Genomic DNA, 19,371 nt, shown 5'->3' with positions numbered 1-19,371 from the left:
TTGAAATGTCCTCGCCACCCTTCGTCCCGGCTTGGATCGTCCTTGAACCTTGGAGGGACGACCTTGAACTTTGGAGGGACGACCTTGAACTTTGGAGGGACGTATCATCACCATTGTATCGCCCTGGTCCCTTGGAGAGGGACAGGAGCGATCATCCCTTTGTGGCCTTTATCTTACTTTGCCAGGTTCCAAATTTATATTCAACGGAGTCGTCCTTCTTTACTCGATCCACCCATGCCTTGACATTGTTTGTAATTTTGCAAAAAAGGCAATTATATCAAAAATCGCTCTGGTCCCTTCCTGAGGGACAGGAGCGAACTAGGCATTTAGCACTGGTATGGACGTCCCAAAAATCTTCAATTTATATTCAATGCATTCATCTCATGTTCTCCTTCGTTTTTGAACGTAAACTTGCCTTGACCCTTGTTTGGATTTTGCAAAATGAATGAAATCGCTCTGGTCCCTAGGAGAGGGACAAGAGCTACAAGGTACCTCGCCCTGGTCCCTTGGAGAGGGACAGGAGCGATTTAGTCAATATAGGTCATTCTCCTTCGTTTTTTGCATCTCAAATTATATTCATTTGGCAAAGTATCTTCCTTCGGACGTCCTCAAATCATTAAGTTCTCAAAATCTTGCAAGGACAAGGCGAAATTTGAATTGTAGCTCCGGTCCTTCACTGAGGGACAGGGGCGATTTTCTTCCTGGAGGCCTTTCTGTGCTCATGAAAATCTTCAATTTATATTCAAATGAAAGATCTTGTCGTTCTCTATCACTTCAAACGTAAAATTTGTCTGGACTCTGCAAGGACAATAAGATATTTGAAATTGAGCTCCCGTCCTTCACTGAGGGACAGGAGCGATTTTGCTCCTACAGGCCAAAATAACAAGATTTTTCACATTTTAACACTTCACGAGGCGAAAACAAATCAATTCCAATGCCCAGGATCAAACTTCAAAAAAGTCAAAATTTGGTCAAAATATTCAGTCAGACAAAAATTCATATTGACGGTCATCATTTAGACAAGTTTAAGCTCTGCATGAACATTCCAATTGAAAACTAGACCATTTTGGCGAATTCATTGCATTTAAAATTTGCATTCTAGAAAAGAAGCTCAAAAAGCTCTCAAAAGTGACTGGATTTTGGCTTGAAAAGGCAATATTTAAAACCCTAAGGCTTGGCCCTAAATCCAGACGACTAACTGACTAACAAAACCCTAAAACGAAAGCGAAAACGAGCAAAAAAAACAAGCAAAAAGAGGGGGTCCCCATTTGCGATGGGGCGATGTGTGAAATGGTCACAACAGGGCCCTGTGTAAATCATCAGGAAGTGATGACTTCCAAATGATTTCCACTTGTATTTTTTGAAGTTATTGGAAGGTGGCGATCTTACAATAACTCAAGATTGTGGATAGAATCGCCGACAGAGGCAATCCACACACGAGCTTGTGGATAGAATCGCCGACAGAGGCAATCCACACAAGAGCTTATGGATAGAATTGCCGACAGAGGCAATCCACACAAGAGCTCATGGATAGAATCGCCGATTGAGGCAATCCACGTAAGAGCTTGTGGATAGAATCGCCGACTAAGGCAATCCACGTGAGAGCTCATGGATAGAATCGTCGACAGAGGCAATCCACACAAGAGCTCATGGATAGAATCGCCGACTGAGGCAATCCACGTAAGAGCTTGTGGATAGAATCGCTGACTGAGGCAATCCACACAAGCGCTCATGGATAGAATCGCCGACTGAGGCAATCCACATAAGAGCTTGTGGATAGAATCGCCGACTGAGGCAATCCACGTGAGAGCTCATGGATAGAATCGCCGACTGAGGCAATCCACGTAAGAGCTTGTGGATAGAATCGCCGACTGAGGCAATCCACGTGAGAGCTCATGGATAGAATCGCAGATTGAGGCAATCCACACAAGAGCTTGTGGATAGAATCGCCGACAGAGGCAATCCACACAAGAGCTTATGGATAGAATCGCCGACAGAGGCAATCCACTCAAGAGTTTGTGAATAGAATCGCCGACAAAGGCAATTCACATCTTGAAACTATGGTCCCAAGATAAGCATCATACGATTTATGAATATTGCTCCCAATATCTTTTATCCTCCCTAGCTAAGAGGGAGTGTTGATGATTTATAGCTTCAGTCTGATAAAATTAAATGTTAAATTGGCCTTAAGGCCTTCAACATTTAATAATATATATCATTCTAATCACCAATATGCACATTGCTTTCATTAATTATTTATGTTTAGTAAGCACGTATTATGTCTTGTTTGCCTATCGGTGATTACACATCGCACCCCCTCATTTGGTATGCCACCCCGATTGAGGTCACAACCCCTCACCGAAATTGAACGAGTATTTATCTTCTATCGGGGGCAATTGCTAGGCGTGTGGTTGTGAGAGACCAATACTGATCGGACATATACGTCATAGGAGAGGCTGATGTAAATTTAGTGTATACGATATAGAGGGTTATGCTGTTCTCTTCTAACACATATATATCTGTTTGTGGTCTGCAGAAAATATACGTGTGAAGTCAGGATATTACAATTGTTGTGTAATTTATAAAGATCATTTGCTGTGCATCTTCACCCAGCAATTTATATATAAGCAAATTGATTATACTAGAAGGATCGAGTGACTAAAGGAGGAATTAATAATCTCAACACTTCCAACTTGGACTTTGTTTAGGAACAGACTTTGAGATGTTGTGTCTAACTAGGATCTTCCAAGGTTCATCCCCTTGGAGGGCTTTAAAGATTCATTTTACTGCAAGTGAAATTCCCTGTAACCTCAAGTCTTTGAGACCAAGACCCCCTTTTCGTTTACTCATAGTGCACTATTTCCATTTTACAACACGCTTCTTCCTATTACCTTTACCATCCAACCATAAAAATTCCCTTATCAACTTCTGGATATAATTAAACTAATAGTTATTAAAAAGCCAGACAGAGGTATAGTATATATTGTATGACGATAAAATCTTCTGGCACACCTGTATCCTTCTTGCAATTGATAAGTATTGTTTATTCCATTTTCTTAATTTCTTCTCTTTAACCCAGCACCAAATTTCTTTGACGTTAGGGCATAGGGCAAAAGGAATGCCTAGATATCTCACTTGATGCTCTAGACCTCCCCATATTAAGGGATACTTGCTAAACCAGTTGGGGTAAGGGGGGGGGAGGTTCTTGTCCCAGCCTAACATAATAGATTTAGGCAAGGAAACTCTACTCCCTGAAGCCTCACAGAAAATGTCCAATTTCTTCATAAGGGAGCCAAAAGGTTATCTTCATCCAATTTAGCCAAAATGGCAGTGTTTTCTGCAAACTAAATATTGGATAACTCTTCCTGATTAGGCAATGTATCACCTTTGACCCGAGGAGATAGGAGGTTATCTCTCAAAAGGTAGTGTAATGCTTCCATAGCAATGACAAAGATGGAAGGTGCCTATGGACATCCCTGCTGAATAGACCCGGTAAGATCAAAGCATGCAGATCTGCACCCATTGACTTCCACATATGCCTTAGTATCCTCCATCAGTGTCTTAATCATTAAACAGTTTTGCCTAGGAAATCCCAACCCCTTCATCATCATGAATATGAAACTCCACTCAGTCCTGTCATAGGCTTTCTCAAAGTCTATCAATAGCATAGATGCTGATTGATCAGACTCCTTTGCCCAGTTCATTGCCTCCCAACATGATAACAAGTTTTTTTAAATGTACCTCCCTTTCACAAAGTTTGTTTTGGTGGGATTCACCACCTTCAGAAGGATACCCTCCAATCTTCTAGCCAACAACTTAGCTAAAGTCTTTTAAGAGACATTTAGAAGTGTAATTGGCCTCCAATTCTTAATGAGGGATCTATCCCCCTCTTTAGGTAGCAATTTGATTATACCACTATTTATCTCACCCCCTAAAGACCCCTTGACAAGAGCCTCATTATATAATACCAGCAGGTCATCCCCAATCCAATCTATATTCTTTTTGTAGAATTCAACCGGTAGTCCATCTGGACCTGGTGCTTTATCATTGCTTAAAGCAAGGATGGCTTTTTTAATCTGTTCCACAGTAATATCCCTACTAAGCTTTTGAGAGTCCTCTCTATTGATTTTATTTGGAATGATGTATCGAATGCTTTCTCTGGCCCTTTTCTTACCTTGCTCATCATCTTTTGATGTGAAAAGCCTGCTATAGAACTGCATGAAAGCATTTTGGATATCTGCTTGTTCAATAATGCTCCTATCTCCTTCCCATATACGGTCAATTTTCTCTCTTTTTTCTTTACTTTTAAGGATTTGGAAGAAAAGCTTAGACCTTTTATCACCATGTTCAAGCCAGTTCATTCTGGCTCTTGTCTTAAGGCCCTAGATCTTGACACTTTGAATCTTCCTCAAAGCATTTTTAGCCTGAGTGAGGACTTACAATGGCATCTTTATAGGAGGGGTTGTTTTGTACACACTCCTCTGCTCTAATCAGCCTATTATGCATCTCTGCTTCCACCCTCCTTAGATCTTTGGCTTTGTTTTCCCCATGGTCTAAAATAGGACCCTCCAACTCTTCACATTCTGATTCCACCTTTCTCTGGCATTATGCAATGTAGTATTCCATCTATTGAATTGTCTAATGATACAAACAGCTTGAAGAACATCTTCATCCATTAATAGACTAGTATTCAGGGAAAAATCCTCCCTATTCCTTGAAGGGACTAGGGGGGATTGCCAAAAGTAATCATGGATCGTATGGGGTGATGATCAAAGAGGGTGTACGGGATGACCTTCACGCTGCCTCCTTTGTTGTTCTTCAAAATTGCATTGCATCCCTGTTGGCATAGAGTCTATCCAACTTGTTGTAAATTCTTTTATTTCCCTGTTGAAAACTACACCATGTAAACCGTATATCATTGACATCACTTTTCCTCCTTGCCTCTAGATCAAATAGCCTTAGCTTGTTTATCATTCTACTCCAAAAAATATTTTCCTCCCCCTTCCATTCAAATTTCTTACCTCCTATCTTGTTTGAAGGGCTTTCTATCATATTAAGGTCCCCCCCAACCACCCAAGGGATATTCTCCATCTGGGTCATCTATTTCCATAACTCAATCCTCTCTTTGTGGTCATTAGAAGCATATAAAGAGCAGATTCCTATTTCCTTATCCTTATGCTTCAATATAACCCACACTAATCTATTGCAGAGAGAGCATCCCCATCTGGATACACACTTGCTCCATTTATAGCTGATCAACATAGCTGCACCCACCTTGCCTCTAACATGCTTAGTGGTGTAGTGCTCTGCATCCCTTCAGATGCATCTCAAACTAATGTCTAAAGAGAACTAAACTGCCTTCAACTCTTGTAAAAGGAGAATGTGCACACCCTTATACAATCTTAGAAATCTCTTAACAACATACTTCCTATCTAGAGACTCCAATTCCCTGACATTACAAGATACATAATTTAATTCCATGGCAAACTAAGGGGTAGTATCCATAGGTGCCCTGAATGTATTATAACATTTGGGTGGTGTACTTTTAGACACTCTTCTCTCAGCCATGCTGGCAATAGACCCACTGGGTCTACATCCCAATGGAGTAGAATTGTGTTTTTCAACCCTTTTTTTCCTTCTTAACACCTATCTTCTCTTTAGCTTTCTTGATTCAAAAATCTTTCATGGCTTCCTCAAGTAGGTCTACCTTAGGAGTGCCTTGAAAAGGAACAATGGCCCAATTGATCTCCTTATTATCCTCTGAATTACAAACCTCAATACCATCCATCTTTTGATCATCCCTGTTCTCCTCATGATCTCCTCCTACAGGGACAAACTCAAAGCCTTGACTAGCAAGACCTAAACCCCCACTATCCTCCAGAATGTGGTTGGCATCGGGGGGAATACTAGAAATATTAACCACATCAAAAAGCTGCTAAGACTCACTACAATCAGGAGTCTTGATATTCTCTATAAGTTTCTCCCTAGGCTCATAATTTTGAGCACTGGGTAACTGATCTGCATCAAGAGATTGAAGGCTTCAGTTCCCCTCTCTACCAGACACAAATAGACTGATACTGAGATCAGAGACCTCCCTATCCACGATCCTGCTCTCATCCCTAGTAGGGGGAGGTCATAAGGATCTGAATCTCTTTAAGATTTACATTATACATATTATTGTTGTTACTAAGCCCTGCATTCAATTGTTTTTCAATTCTTCTCCTGGTGTTGGAAATTTGCTTGAATTTCTCAAGGATAAGTTGTTGCGCATTAAGGAGCCTGTGCTTAGGGAGTTTGGTCTAGGTTTCAATCTTTTGAGACTTGTCATCCAGAATAGAGAGAGGATTGACATCTTTAGGGCGGGTAGCTTAACAACAACATGTAGGTTATCAAGATCTTCAATAATGGATACCTTATGAGTATGCACAATAGTCTCAGGGGCTGGCTTGGCAAGCAAATTAGCAAGAGAGGTAGAGTTCGGTTCGACTTAGAGAGGGGAACAAAATCAGGAGTTTTACTCTGTCCTTGTGGACCTTTTATGGTGTTACCCTTACCATTGGGATTAGGTTTCTCAAATATTATACCCTTCGAAGAAGGTTTGATATTTTGTTTGTTATTTTTCAAGAGAGGGCAATGTTTCCTCATTGGACCCTGTTTTCTACAAAGAAAACAAGCATTTAAGCCTCCTAGGAATTCAATGGGGCACACAATTGGTAAATCAAACCCAGGTTTAATGGATAACAAAACCCTAGCGTAAATGTGAGGTAGAAGGGATGGGGTTTCATCCATTCTCAGCACATTGCCAATTGCTTTTAGGGTTTTAGGCACCCATTAAAACGGGGGTATATTCCTTATGGTAACCCATCTAGGGCATGATAGTGCTAAAATTTCATCATTGTTGGCCTCTGGTTTCCAACCAATGGCCCTAAAACATCCATTCCCAATGGTTCAAAATTCTCTTTTTACAACTTATTTTTTACTCTTAGCATCTTTGAAGAAAATAATAAACAACCCTCTTTGAATCATATGGCAAAATAAAAATTTAAAACCTAATTTTTTAACCCCAACATTTTGCAACCAATTGTTCATGTAATTTCGAGAGGGCATTTTACTAGAATCAAGAACCACAAGAAAGACAGCTACATCCCTAATCTTTTCTTTCTCTCTGTTCAACTATTTGATCATTTCAAAGTTAGGTCTAATGAAAAGGGTGGCGGGGCTTACCTCCACTTGCTCCATCTCCTGTACAACTCTCGTCGGAAGTCTCTTGCGCGGCCACAAATTTCGCATCCTCCGGTAAGCTTTGCGCTTCAATGACGATCTCATTGAAGGTTTTCCCACTATTCTTTCTAGTGGTGGCCACCACATTATGCGAATTACCATGGGAAACATCTCCCATACACCTAGAAGAAAGTTTTGGAGATGAATAAATGCTTGCATTCAATGCAAGCCTTGTTGATTGAGAGGGGAAGACCGCCTTTGCCAGTGCCGAGCAACTTCTCGCTTGTGTGGAGTCGGCCTTTGCACTAGGCCAAAAGGGATGTGCCCTAGGTTGCAGAGCTATCCCCACTTCTCACTCTCTTCCCAAAGTTAAATGAAAATTATTTTTTGGTGTGGATTATGAATTGCCTTTATATTGGCTAAAAATTTCTTAAAACTTTCTTCCAATACCCAATTCATGTAGAGCCTGTAAACATTCACTACCGTACATCTCTTTGAGGCATTCTATCAAACAGTTCACTTTTCTTGCCTATGCTTGCACATTTTTCTCTATCAGACCACATTTCTTTAAACATTGTGTCAAATAGTTAGCTGCTTTACATTTTGCATGGATTCCTTGAAATGACGGACCCCTTGGGCTATTATTTTGCATGCGTAATGTCTCCTTGAATCATTGTGTCAAACAATTGATGCACTTTGATTGTGCTATCACTTTCAGCATTGCAGGAATTGTTTTTCAAAATTGTGCACGTCTTGTCTATGCTTCCACTTCTTGCATGTGTGTCTACTAGAACATTTCTAACTAAAATGTTTAAGAGAAATCAGCTCTTGTATTGTTGGGTTATTGGCCTTACTGTTGATGTGTATTTTGTACACGACCAAACACAGAATAAAATACCTGAAAGGTACCTTATCCTCTCTTGATTAAAGTCTCCGAATGCTGAAGATGTCGCGAAAAGGATCAATCGGGATGACTTCAAGGTTCTTCGTTGTAGGATCTCTACGTGTGGATAAGCACCAATGGTCGTTGTATATGTTGTTTCTTCAAGGGGCCTTATGTACTTTCAGAGAAAGCTTGTCCGTGTTACTCTCTTTTCGACTGCAGGAACAGGATTCTCCTAACACTAACAGATTTTCAAAAAAAAGTCAAAAGGATAAGGGTTTCAAGGAAGAAATGCTAATCTAATCCTAAGAATGACTCAATGAAGGCTAGACTTGGTAAGATTCTACCAATTTCAGTATCGCCAAGAAATTACAACTCTACTAGAATTGATGCGATCTTCTAAGGTGATTCAGTAACTTTCAAATCATCAAGGATATAGATACTATCATAGAGATACATATCAATACTTCCAAAAATGATTGAATTCTTAAGCAATCTCAATATTTCCAGTTGACCACACAAGGCGTCCTTACAATCAGTAAGAAGCTAGTGGTTTGGAACGTGAATCTCACCAAAGATCAAGCACAACACTTAGTCCTTCAAACTTAAACTTAAATACTACTTCAGCTGAGAGTGATTCAAGAAGATAAACAATCATGAAGATAGCCACAAGTATTGCAATAAAACACCATAACTTCAATATTTTATTGATCTCAAAGCCAAATAGACAACAATTGTTCAAAATTCTTTCTTCACTACTCAATCTTACAACACAATAACTTTCTTCTCTCTAAGCTCTCTCTCTTCTCTAACTTTTTCTATCTCAAAATGAAAATGAGTGAGGGTATATATAGCATCCTCAAATACAATGAATGGCCCAGATCGAAAGAAGATCAACGACTGAGATTTTGAAACCTAAACCCTAATTAGGGTTTGTTACAAAAAGGTCCCCATTTAGATAAGCATCATCAAATGCATAGCCAAAATTAACTGGCACAAATATCGAGGAAACATAGACCAATAGGAATTAAACTGCCACATCATCCTATAACAAATTTTCATCTAGAATTTTGTTCCCTTTCCTATGCTCTTTCTTAGCATATTCAATGAATCTGGACACAATTCCCTCAATCTCAGCAATGGGAATCTTAGGAAGATTCTTCATTTGTTCTTCCAAGTGAAGGACTTGATCAAAAGCAGTGAGAAGAGCTGTCTCCCATCCAGGTTCAAGCTCTTTGGTCTTCTCAATCAGGAACATAGTAGTGAACATCTGATCCCATTGCTTATCTGTGATGATGTTCTCCTCTTTGCAAAAGATGACCTTGACTCTCTCCTCCAACTCTTGGATGTCCACATCTGTCTCGATCTCGATCCGCCTGTCAAGAATGGTACACAACACCTCAAACACCTTATCTTGAATTGGATGAATGATACCTTCAACTTGACTGCATCTGGTGTTGATGTCCTCAAAAAGGACCTCTTTCATCTGGAGCAGAGCTGACCACTGTAAGAGGTTATGGGCTCCTCCATCCATTATCTTTTCTTGTGCCAGAACCCGCCTTGATGTTTTTCTTATCACTTGTAAGATAGGAATGATAACATCTCTAGTGTGAGTGAATGCAGCTACAGTTATCAATAGATTATGGATAATCTCAAGGACCTGGATAGCTCGATGAACTGTCTTCATCATTCTCGTTGCAAATTCAATGGCTACCGTGTGGAATTTATCAATCCAAGAACTCATAAGCTGAACCAAGCTCTTGACCCTTTCTGCCTCGTCAACTGATTCAAGAGGGAGTGCTTGTAAAGGAGATACTGCTGGATCCTGACGTCTCAAGGGCTGGTTGAGATGACTAAAATAGCTTCTCCAGGCACTGACCTCCCTCTCAAGCTTCTTATTCTTTTCCATTTCTTCTTTAAGTTTGTCTTTAAGTGCTTCAAATGAATCGGTTGCTTCTTCCATCACTTGTTCGGAGGTAAGTGGACCAAGCTCAAATGTTTCTAAGTCATACTCATCTGCAAGAATCTCACCCTCATATTTGTCCACTATTGGTGTAGCTACTTGCAATTTCTTGGATCCTGTCTCATCTCTTATTACCTTGGACATCTTTGTGGCCTTCTTCTTTTCCATTACCTCTTGAGAATTTCCTATAAGACTTTCTAAATCAAATACATCTTCTTCCTCTTCAACCACGACTACCCTCGTCAGTCTCTCTTTTAACCAATTTGGAATGGCAAATCTTGTTTCCCTGACTTGTATTTCTTTAAGCAGTGGTCTATCCTCTCAAAAAGGAGATGTCGCTTCATCATCATTCTTCTCTTCATGTAGCTCATTAGCATCAACTTGGGGAGATTGACTTGATGAATGTTGAGGCGTCTGTCCCTTTTCTTGCTTGTCATTTTGTACCATGGATTCCATAGATTCATCAATTTCATATACCATCTTTCCCTGATCATCTCCTTGACTTGCCTTCCTTTCATGTCGAGAAGATGTGCTTGGTGGGTGATCAGGATTGGTTTTCTGTTTCTTCTTGGAAGGTTCCCTTTTTTCAAGTCTTTCTTTCCTCTTTGAGCCTTTGGAATGAGAAGTGTTCTCACTCACGCTTGCTTCTCCTTCTTCCGGTCTTGCCTCCAAAGTAAATGTCATTGATACATTCTGCTCCTTCAACTTTTGATGTTGTACATCCGCCCATCTGCGAGTGCATGATAAAACGGGAGCCATCAAATCTCTCAAGTCTAAAACCTCAGGCTCATTCCAATCTATCTTCACTTCTTTGTCCTCTTTCTCATAGGACGACTGGAGGTATCTACCATTATCCTGGGCTTGATCGGCTACTCTATAAACTTTGCATTTCCTGATGAGATCTAAGGGTAGCCTGGAATGCATCTTTCTTTTAACCTCTAAATCACCTAGGAGATTCATCCAAAAGTCCTCCACCTGAGACTCATGCTTGTACTTCCTGCCGACTGTCTCCTCCATATAACCATGAGGATCAAAATTCTCCTGCGAGGCAAAGAATGAGAATGAGTATAAAGATAATTCCTTCTTTGCATCCTCCGAGGCTTGAGTGTTAGGACACACCTCAACTGAATTCCCCAATATGATGGGCACGGGAATTCCATTTCCATGCTTGTGTCTGGATGCCTTCGCATAAGCTGCCAACTGTCTAGTCACCTCAAGTAGCACTATCCTGTCTGTTGGATATCTTGGCAACATGTAGGGAGGTGAAGGACACCCCTGAATTCTGATGTATGTGAACTTTTGAATTGGATGAACCAGGCGCCATACTTCTTCACAAGGTCTTGTGCATCCAGAGACAAACAATTGTGAATTCCTCCTTGCAATATCCTAGTAATGTTCATCGTGAAAGTATCATTGACTAACTTGTAGTTACTTCTAGGCGGATGATGTAGATGAACATAAGAATCACAAACCCTTATTTCTCCGGGTCCTCTTCCGATCACTCCTCTGTGAGGTAGCCCTGCATACTCGAAACTTCTAATTAAGGCATATATAACATATGAGCTCATGTGGAATGATTTGGTGGGTCTTAACCTTCTCAACTGCATGTCCAGACAATTGCTAATAATTCTGGCCCAATGAAGCATTCCTTTTCCTTGGACTATCATTTGAATGAAGAAGAACATCCATTTCTCGAAGAAGAAAGCTTGAGGAGCCCCTGTAACTTGATTGAGCAAAGTTATCAAATCTCTGTATTCCTCCTGGAAGTCGATCCTATGCGGTGTATTGGGAATCTTGTTCAAGCGAGGCCGACTTTTGAGCAACCAATTCTTATTGATGAGATTCAGACAAGTCTTAGGATCATCTTCATAGATCAACCTAGCTCCTTCTAAGCTTTTGTAAATCATATCTTTATGGTCTGGAAGATGAAGAGCTTCGCTTATAGCTTCTTCTGAAAGGTAAGCTAAGATGTTCCCATCTTTGGATACGATCGTCCTTGATTGTGAGTCATAGTGGCGGGCACACTCGATCATCAGCTCATGACATTTGACGGCGGGAGGGAAACTTGCAGCCTTGATGATGCCACTTTCAATTATCTTCCTCGCAACAGGTGATGGCTTGCCAATGTAGGGGACCTCTCGGAACTTCTTCACATTGAAGTTTCCTAAGTTGGTGTCTCCGATATTACTCCATTTGGACACGATCCTGGTCTCCAACTCGTCACCTCTCTGATCTTCCTTAATGAGAGCCTGTCGATTAGTAGATCCTCCGGCTTTGGGGGTCGCCATTTGATGCCTACACAAAATTTCAAAATTTAAGCATCATATCTTAAAGTGTAGAAATTAAGACTCTTCAAAGGGAAGATTTAAGATATTAATGATAAATCTAGAATTCCTCATTTCTCAATTAATTATGAATGGAATCAAACTTTCAAGACTTGGACCTTTTTCTAAAAAATGCTATGAAATTAAAACAAGCCTTGGATAAGAACTTCAAATAATTTGATTCCTCATACCTTCTCCTTTGAAAGCCTAACTATGAACCTTGGTGAATGGAAGAAACAAGATCAGATCTTGCTGGATAAGGATTGAATTGCTGGCCTTCTTGGATGAATTGTCTTGATTAACCTTCAAAAGAAGTTCGCCTTCCACTAGCTTCTCAAAATCTGGAAATTATCCTTCAAACAACTTCAAAATCTGGAAATTATCTCCCAACTTGCTAAGAAATTCGCCTTCAATCTGCTGGATTTCGCTCCTCAAATCTGCTCCTCTAAATTCGCATAAGAAGGAATGAATGAATGATTTGTATTTGCTACAACACCCCTCTTATATAGGGCGCTTACCCTAATTAACCATGAGGCCGACCTAGGAAATAAGCCTTAAAATAAGATAATAATCCATTAAAAAGGAGGCCAACTTGCCTATAAAGGCATAATAATGATTTTGAGCGCTCACTTGTATTTTTTTAAATTTTTTAAAATTAATTTTAATGCCTCCAAGGTGGATTTTTTAATTATTTCAAGGCCTAAAAATTAATTTATTAAATTAAAAATGCCTTTAATTAATGCGAATTTAATTTAATCCTCCCAAATGTTTCGAATTTAGCAAATTTGGTGATTTGGGGAATATCAAGGTTGGATTGAGGCCTAGTGAAGCTTGCTAATGCTTTCGCCCTGGACCCTCTGGAAGGGTCAGGAGCGATTTTTCAATTTAAGACTTGAACACCTCATTCCCTTCACTCCAAAATCTCCTGGAAGGCAAGCTTATGTTTGTTTTGGCCTAATCAAGGTATTGCATTTCAATTTTTAATCATTTCTCATGAGTAATTAGGTGAAAATGTAAATTTCGCCCTGGACCCTCTGGAAGGGTCAGGAGCAATTTTTTTATCCTAGGTCATAATCCACCTTGGCTTGATCATAAAACTCTTCCAAATCGACCTCCAGGATCCATTTCCTTGCACCACTGAGTTATCTCACCAAAATTTTGAAGGAAATAGTGCATTTAGGGGGATTTCGCTCTGGACCCTCTGGAAGGGTCAGGAGCGAAATTCACAATTGGGCTCAAAATTTTCATTTTCAAAGTTCAAAAACCTCTTCAAGGTGCTCCAAATAGGCTCTTTCATTGCATTCCGGACTTAGTTTTATTCAACTTAGGAGAAAAAGTGTGTTTTTAGGGTTTTTCGCCCTGGACCCTCTGGAAGGGTCAGGAGCGATTTTTCCTCCTTAGGCTAACTCCTTCATCATCTTTTGTTGAATCCTTCACTCATCGCTAGGCAATATTCTTCCTTATTCATTCCACCCAAGTTTGACTTGATTTTGCAAGAAAAATAAGTGATTGAAGAAATTTCGCCCTGGACCCTCTGGAAGGGTCAGGAGTGATTTTTCCTCCTTGGCCTAGAATCATCATTTTTTGAAACAAGCATCTACTCAGAAGTGGTTTCAAAGGCCTTTTCAAACTTGGTGCATCCTTGCCTTAGCAAAAACTCAAAAGGAAATAGGTTGATTTTATGATTTTCGCCCTGGGTCCTCTGGGAGGGTCAGGAGCGAACTTTGAGTTTTTAGGTACATTCCTTCATTCCTTTAGCTTCAAATCACTTCTAAGGCATAAAACATCATGTCCTTCTCCCACCTAAGTCATGAATAGCAAGATTTTGTCTTGAAATTGCAAGAAAAGGGGAGGACTTGGAAATTTCACTCTGGACCCTCTGGAAGGGTCAGGAGCGAATTTCCCTCTTGGCATCAAAACTTTCACTTTCAACAATCTCTCTTCACTTCAAGGCAATTCAAACATTGTTTTAAACCCATGCCTAGGCTTAGCTTTGCTCAAACTTTGGAGGAAAAGATAGGTTTTAGAATTTTCTCCCTGGACCCTTTGGAAGGGTCAGGAGCGATTTTTCTTGTCTAGGCTTACTCCTTCATCATTTTAACTCCAATCTACCTCACAAGGTTAGGCAATGATCCTCTTCATTCACTTCATGCATGCTTGGTTTGTTGTTGCAAGGCAAAATAGGTGTTTGAAGGATTTTCGCCCTGGACCCTCTAGAAGGGTCAGGAGCGATTTTTAGGTTTTAGGGCAATTCCTTCACTTTTTCAACTTCAAATCATTTCCAAGGCATAGAACAACTTGCCTCACTCCCATGTCTAAGCTTGGTTTAGCTCAAAATTCGGAAGAAAGGATAACTTTGAGGATTTTCGCTCTGGACCCTTTGGAAGGGTCAGGAGCGAAAATCTCTTCTAGGCTCAATTGCTTCATCTTTGACAATCTCAATTATCTTCCAGGGGCAATTCCTTCTATTTTTCGCCTTATCCCATACTTGCCTTAGCAAAAACTTGATAGCAAAGAGTGATTTTGAAAAAAATCGCTTTGGACCCTTTGGAAGGGTCAGGAGCGAATTTCATGATATGGGCTTGATTCTTCCTTTTTCTAACTCAAAATCATGTTAAGAGGCAACTAAACATCATCTTTCACCCAAGGGATAAGGTCTCAAGCCAAAACAAGGTCAAAAGAATAGGCTTGCAAGGAATTTCGCTCTAGACCCTCTGGAAGGGTCAGGAGCGAAATTCACCTTCTTGGCTAAAATCCTTCATTTTCATCACTTCTAAACATGCCCAAGGGTTACAATATGCTCTTTCTTCCTTTCATCATGTCTTAAACACCTCAATTTGACCAAACAAGGCAAGAAATGACTCCAATAGAGATTTTCGCCCTGGACCCTCTGGAAGGGTCAGGAGCGAATTTCTCAATTCATGCTTGTTCCATCATCATTTCAAGTTGATTTCATCTCTCCAAGGAAGAAAACACTATTCCTCCCTCATCCAAACCCAAGCTTGACTTGATTTTGCAAGGAAAACAGGTGATTGAAGAAATTTCTCCCTGGACCCTCTGGAAGGGTCAGGAGCGAAAATTTGGTTTTAGGCAAAATCCTTCATTTTTCCAAGTCAAAACAACCTCAAGAGGCAAAAGGGAGTTGTCCTTGTTTCAATCATGCCACAGACTTGACCTTCTTCACTGCAAAATAGGAGTATTTGGGAATTTCGCCCTGGACCCTCTGGAAGGGTCAGGAGCGAAATTACCCTTCTTGGCCAAAATTCCTCATTTACTCATGCTTTCAAATCTTCAAATGTATCAAACGATGTCCAATCTTTCCTCCAAGATGCCCTGCACATCACAATTTAGCCAAAATTAATGACAAATAAGCTCAAATAGAATTTTCGCCCTGGACCCTCTGGAAGGGTCAGGAGCGATTTTTTCATTCCAGGCTAAACTGCTCAATTTTTTAGTTTTAAACCATTTCACAGGGCAAGGTTAGATCATTTTCAAGGCCAGGAACCAGTTTGTAATTTCATCTAAGGCAAGAAATAGTGTTTAGGATGTAATTCGCTCTGGACCCTTTGGGAGGGTCAGGAGCGAAATTCCTCTTTTAGGCATCATCTGGCTCTCCAAAATCGGTCAAATTCATCCTTAGGCAAGAACACATAAATCCATCCTCAAACATGTCAAAACTTAGCCAAAATCGTGAAGGAAATCCAGTCTACTAAAGATTTTCACCCTAGGCCCCCTGGAAGGGTCAGGAGCGAATTTAGGTTTTTAGGCCCTTAATCCATCTCATTCTCTATTTAACTTGGCCGACTGGACTCCCTTTCTTCACTGACCATGCTTAGCTTACTCAGACTCAGAAACAAACTGGACCTCACCCAGAAAAACCCTCCTTCAATCTAGACCTGACTTGAGACCTGTCCTATCCCCGACCTAACCAATTTGACTCTCCTAAAAGGTATATTTCATTTTGACAATCTTGAACCTTCAGGAAGACTAACAATTTTCCAAAATTTGGTTAGACTTAGCTTGAATGAAACCCTAAAAATGAGCTTCCAAGGTTTAGCCCTAATCCAGCTAGCTTAGACAGACCACTCACTCACTCAAAATCCTAAAAGCAGAGAGAAAAACAAGCAAAGAGAAAGCAAAACCAAAAACAGAAGAGGGGGTCCCCATTCTAATGGGGCAATGTGTGAAATGGTCACAACACTTACCCAAGTAGAAAGGATGTTAGTAAAGGTTGTAGAATCTGGCTTTAAGCCTGCAACTTGCATCTGGGTGTAAGTTTTCACTTAAAATCCGAACAAATCTATTTTTCTACATATCCTACAGTCATTGCAGTCCATATCTGGTCTAATTTCTCATATTTTTTATGCATATCCTTCTGTAATGTGTATGGACTATGGAGTAGTCTCATATTACTATTAATGCATTTGAAAACTCAAAAATAGATTATCTAATATCATGTACTATAAAAGGATCCATTTTCAACATATTTATATGACTGTAGAATCTGTCTTTAAACCTGCAACTTGAAAGTTTTTTCTTACAAGTTCTTTGAAGAAATCTATTTTTATGCATATCCTACAGTCATTGTAGTCCATATCCGGTCTAATTTTCCACATATCCTCTGCATGAAGTATGGAGTAGTGCTATATTTCTATAAGTAATTTGTAAACCCAAAATCAGATCATCCGATATTGTGTACTATAAAAGAATCCATTTTCAACAGATCTATATTGTTTTAGAATCTGGCTTTAACCCTGCAACTTGCATCTAAGTGAAATATTTTCTATGCATATTCTTTTGCATGGAGTATGGGGTGGTCTCATATTATAAGTCATTTGTAAATCAAAAAACAGATTGTCCGGTATTGTTTAATGAAAATGATTCATTTTCAACAATTTGTATGCCTTGTATGTGCTTCGACATTTTGCGTGCATGTCAATCAAAACACATGATCATACCTATTTCAAAGTTCCCACAAGACTTAGGCTAGGGTAACATGAGGGGGGGCTTCCTAAAAAAATTCAGTGGGTGCTATTGAGATTTTTACGCGTGGTTCCATAAATTTTGTAATTTTTACGCGTGGTTCCATAAATTTTGTATTGCAATTTAAGCTTAACAATTTGAACTGAAAAATTTGTGGAAGCTTGTGATTTTATGAATTTTATTATTTAGCACATTCAATTCAAAGAATAAATAAATATGAAATAACGAAACACCTTTGTTTTTGGTTGCATCTTACTTTCTTTATATGGTGAGTTCTTTCTTCATCTACAACATGGCCCTTTTCAAAAACAGGGAATGGCTTCTTTCTTTTCTTGGCAGTGTAATTTTTGTGCCTCTTCATTTTTTAACCAGCAGATTTGTTTTGTAAGGGATGCTACACAAAACTTATATCTTGCTTTTTCTAAAGCAGATTTCCATACTACACAGGGGACATGAGGTTGTTGTGCCTCCTTGGTTGCTTCACAAACATGTGGACCTAATTCTTTGAAAAAAAAAACCAATCTGCCTCCTCTTTGTTGACGTCTACTATTAACCAATTTGGCCTTTCTGCAGTGGCTTCAACTCTTCTATTCTCTTCACACCAGTGATCAGTCTTTTTGTCTTTGATAGCAGCTTACACATCTGCACTATTCACCTTCCGCATTTTCAAATATTCATGCTCAAAACATCACTTCTGTTGACTCTATTGCTGCACTATAATCTCCAGACCCCTTAAAACTACGATCTCATTTGTCTTCAGCAATCTTTAACTTCTTTCTCTTGACTTTACACACTATATTTTGTTTAATCTTTTCATAACTTTATAATATTCATAATCTTCCTCTTACCAATAAACTTCTAAAATCTGCAACTTTACCACTTAACCAGTAACATATTCTTTACTCCTGGCTGACTTTGATGGTGACATTCTTTGCTGCAGACAACAACTTCAACACAGCTATCCCCAGGGGACGTCAACTTCTTTGCAATTACTTTTCTTCTAGTGAGCAACTCGTTGGCTTTCCGCGACTCTTTGTACTTTAGCAGCAGCTTAAGTCTGTGACCTCAGCTTTGGGCGACTTCCATATTGACCTTGGTGGCGGCAAACAAGTTCCCAACAGCTTCCAAAAACAAACAACTATGGTTTCCCTCATGAATTTCTTCACCGCATCACATGGCGGTTCCTCCTTGAATGGCTTTAAGATCTCATACTCTATCTGCATTTGCAATCAACTCAAATTGCCTTCAGCGTTTTGTTCTCGCACAACAACTTCTTGTTGCACTCTTCTTTTTCTTTATGCAACCCGTTAATCATGTGCTCTGTTCTTCAAAACTTCCATGAACCAGGCTCTTTTTCTCTCACTTGCAGGATGGTGCTCAACACTCTTCATCCTTTGCTTCTTCTGCTCTTGAAAATTGGTAAACCCTCAGCTCTGATACCCCTTGCAGGAAACAGGGGAGAAGTTAAAAGAAATTTAAACAGAAGAAACAAACAGAAATTTTATATATTAAGCAGAATAAAACATTACAACATTGTCTTACTGAGACTCAGCTCATTCCATAAACAGCATCATTACATTCAAACTTAAACTTCATACATCTTTCAAACCATCTTACAAAACTATATAACAGCTCTGCTGCTGAGAATCTTAGTACCCATAAAAACAGACCTGTGTAATACTTATCAAACTAAAACATCTGCTGATAAAAAAGATCAAACATAAAATATTATATTTTAAATCACCCACAAAACGTGAGAACCCTGCAGGTTGGAGCAATATGTTGAAGTGTGTCATGGAGTGCAGAGAATGAACATCAAATTTGAGCCTACAATAGATATGCTATAACAATCGCATGTTTATCTTTCCATCTCTAGATATATTTGAATTGATGTATCTTTCAATCTATTTTATATAGATTTATTAAAAATATCTCTCAACATATTTTATATAAATTTGTGAAAAATATATATAATAATCTAATTGTGATTGACATAT

The 19,371-nt window shown here is 39.5% G+C and overlaps 1 protein-coding gene across 1 annotated transcript in view; it reads left to right on the top strand.

Annotated features, from left to right (window-relative positions):
• The first annotated feature begins 17,579 nt into the window (after window positions 1-17,579).
• Window positions 17,580-19,371, top strand: part of LOC131049300 (uncharacterized) — a 91,193-nt gene continuing 89,401 nt past the window's right edge. The window contains exon 1 of the mRNA XM_057983348.2: window positions 17,580-18,793. The gene's annotated coding sequence lies outside the window, so the exon portion shown is untranslated. The remainder of the gene's footprint in view (window positions 18,794-19,371) is intronic.

The sequence above is a fragment of the Cryptomeria japonica genome, chromosome 8 (assembly GCF_030272615.1).
Source record: "Cryptomeria japonica chromosome 8, Sugi_1.0, whole genome shotgun sequence".
NCBI classification, from domain to species: Eukaryota; Viridiplantae; Streptophyta; class Pinopsida; order Cupressales; family Cupressaceae; genus Cryptomeria; species Cryptomeria japonica.
Note: the sequence above shows the minus strand (reverse complement) of the source record. Positions and strands in the feature narration are given on the sequence as shown.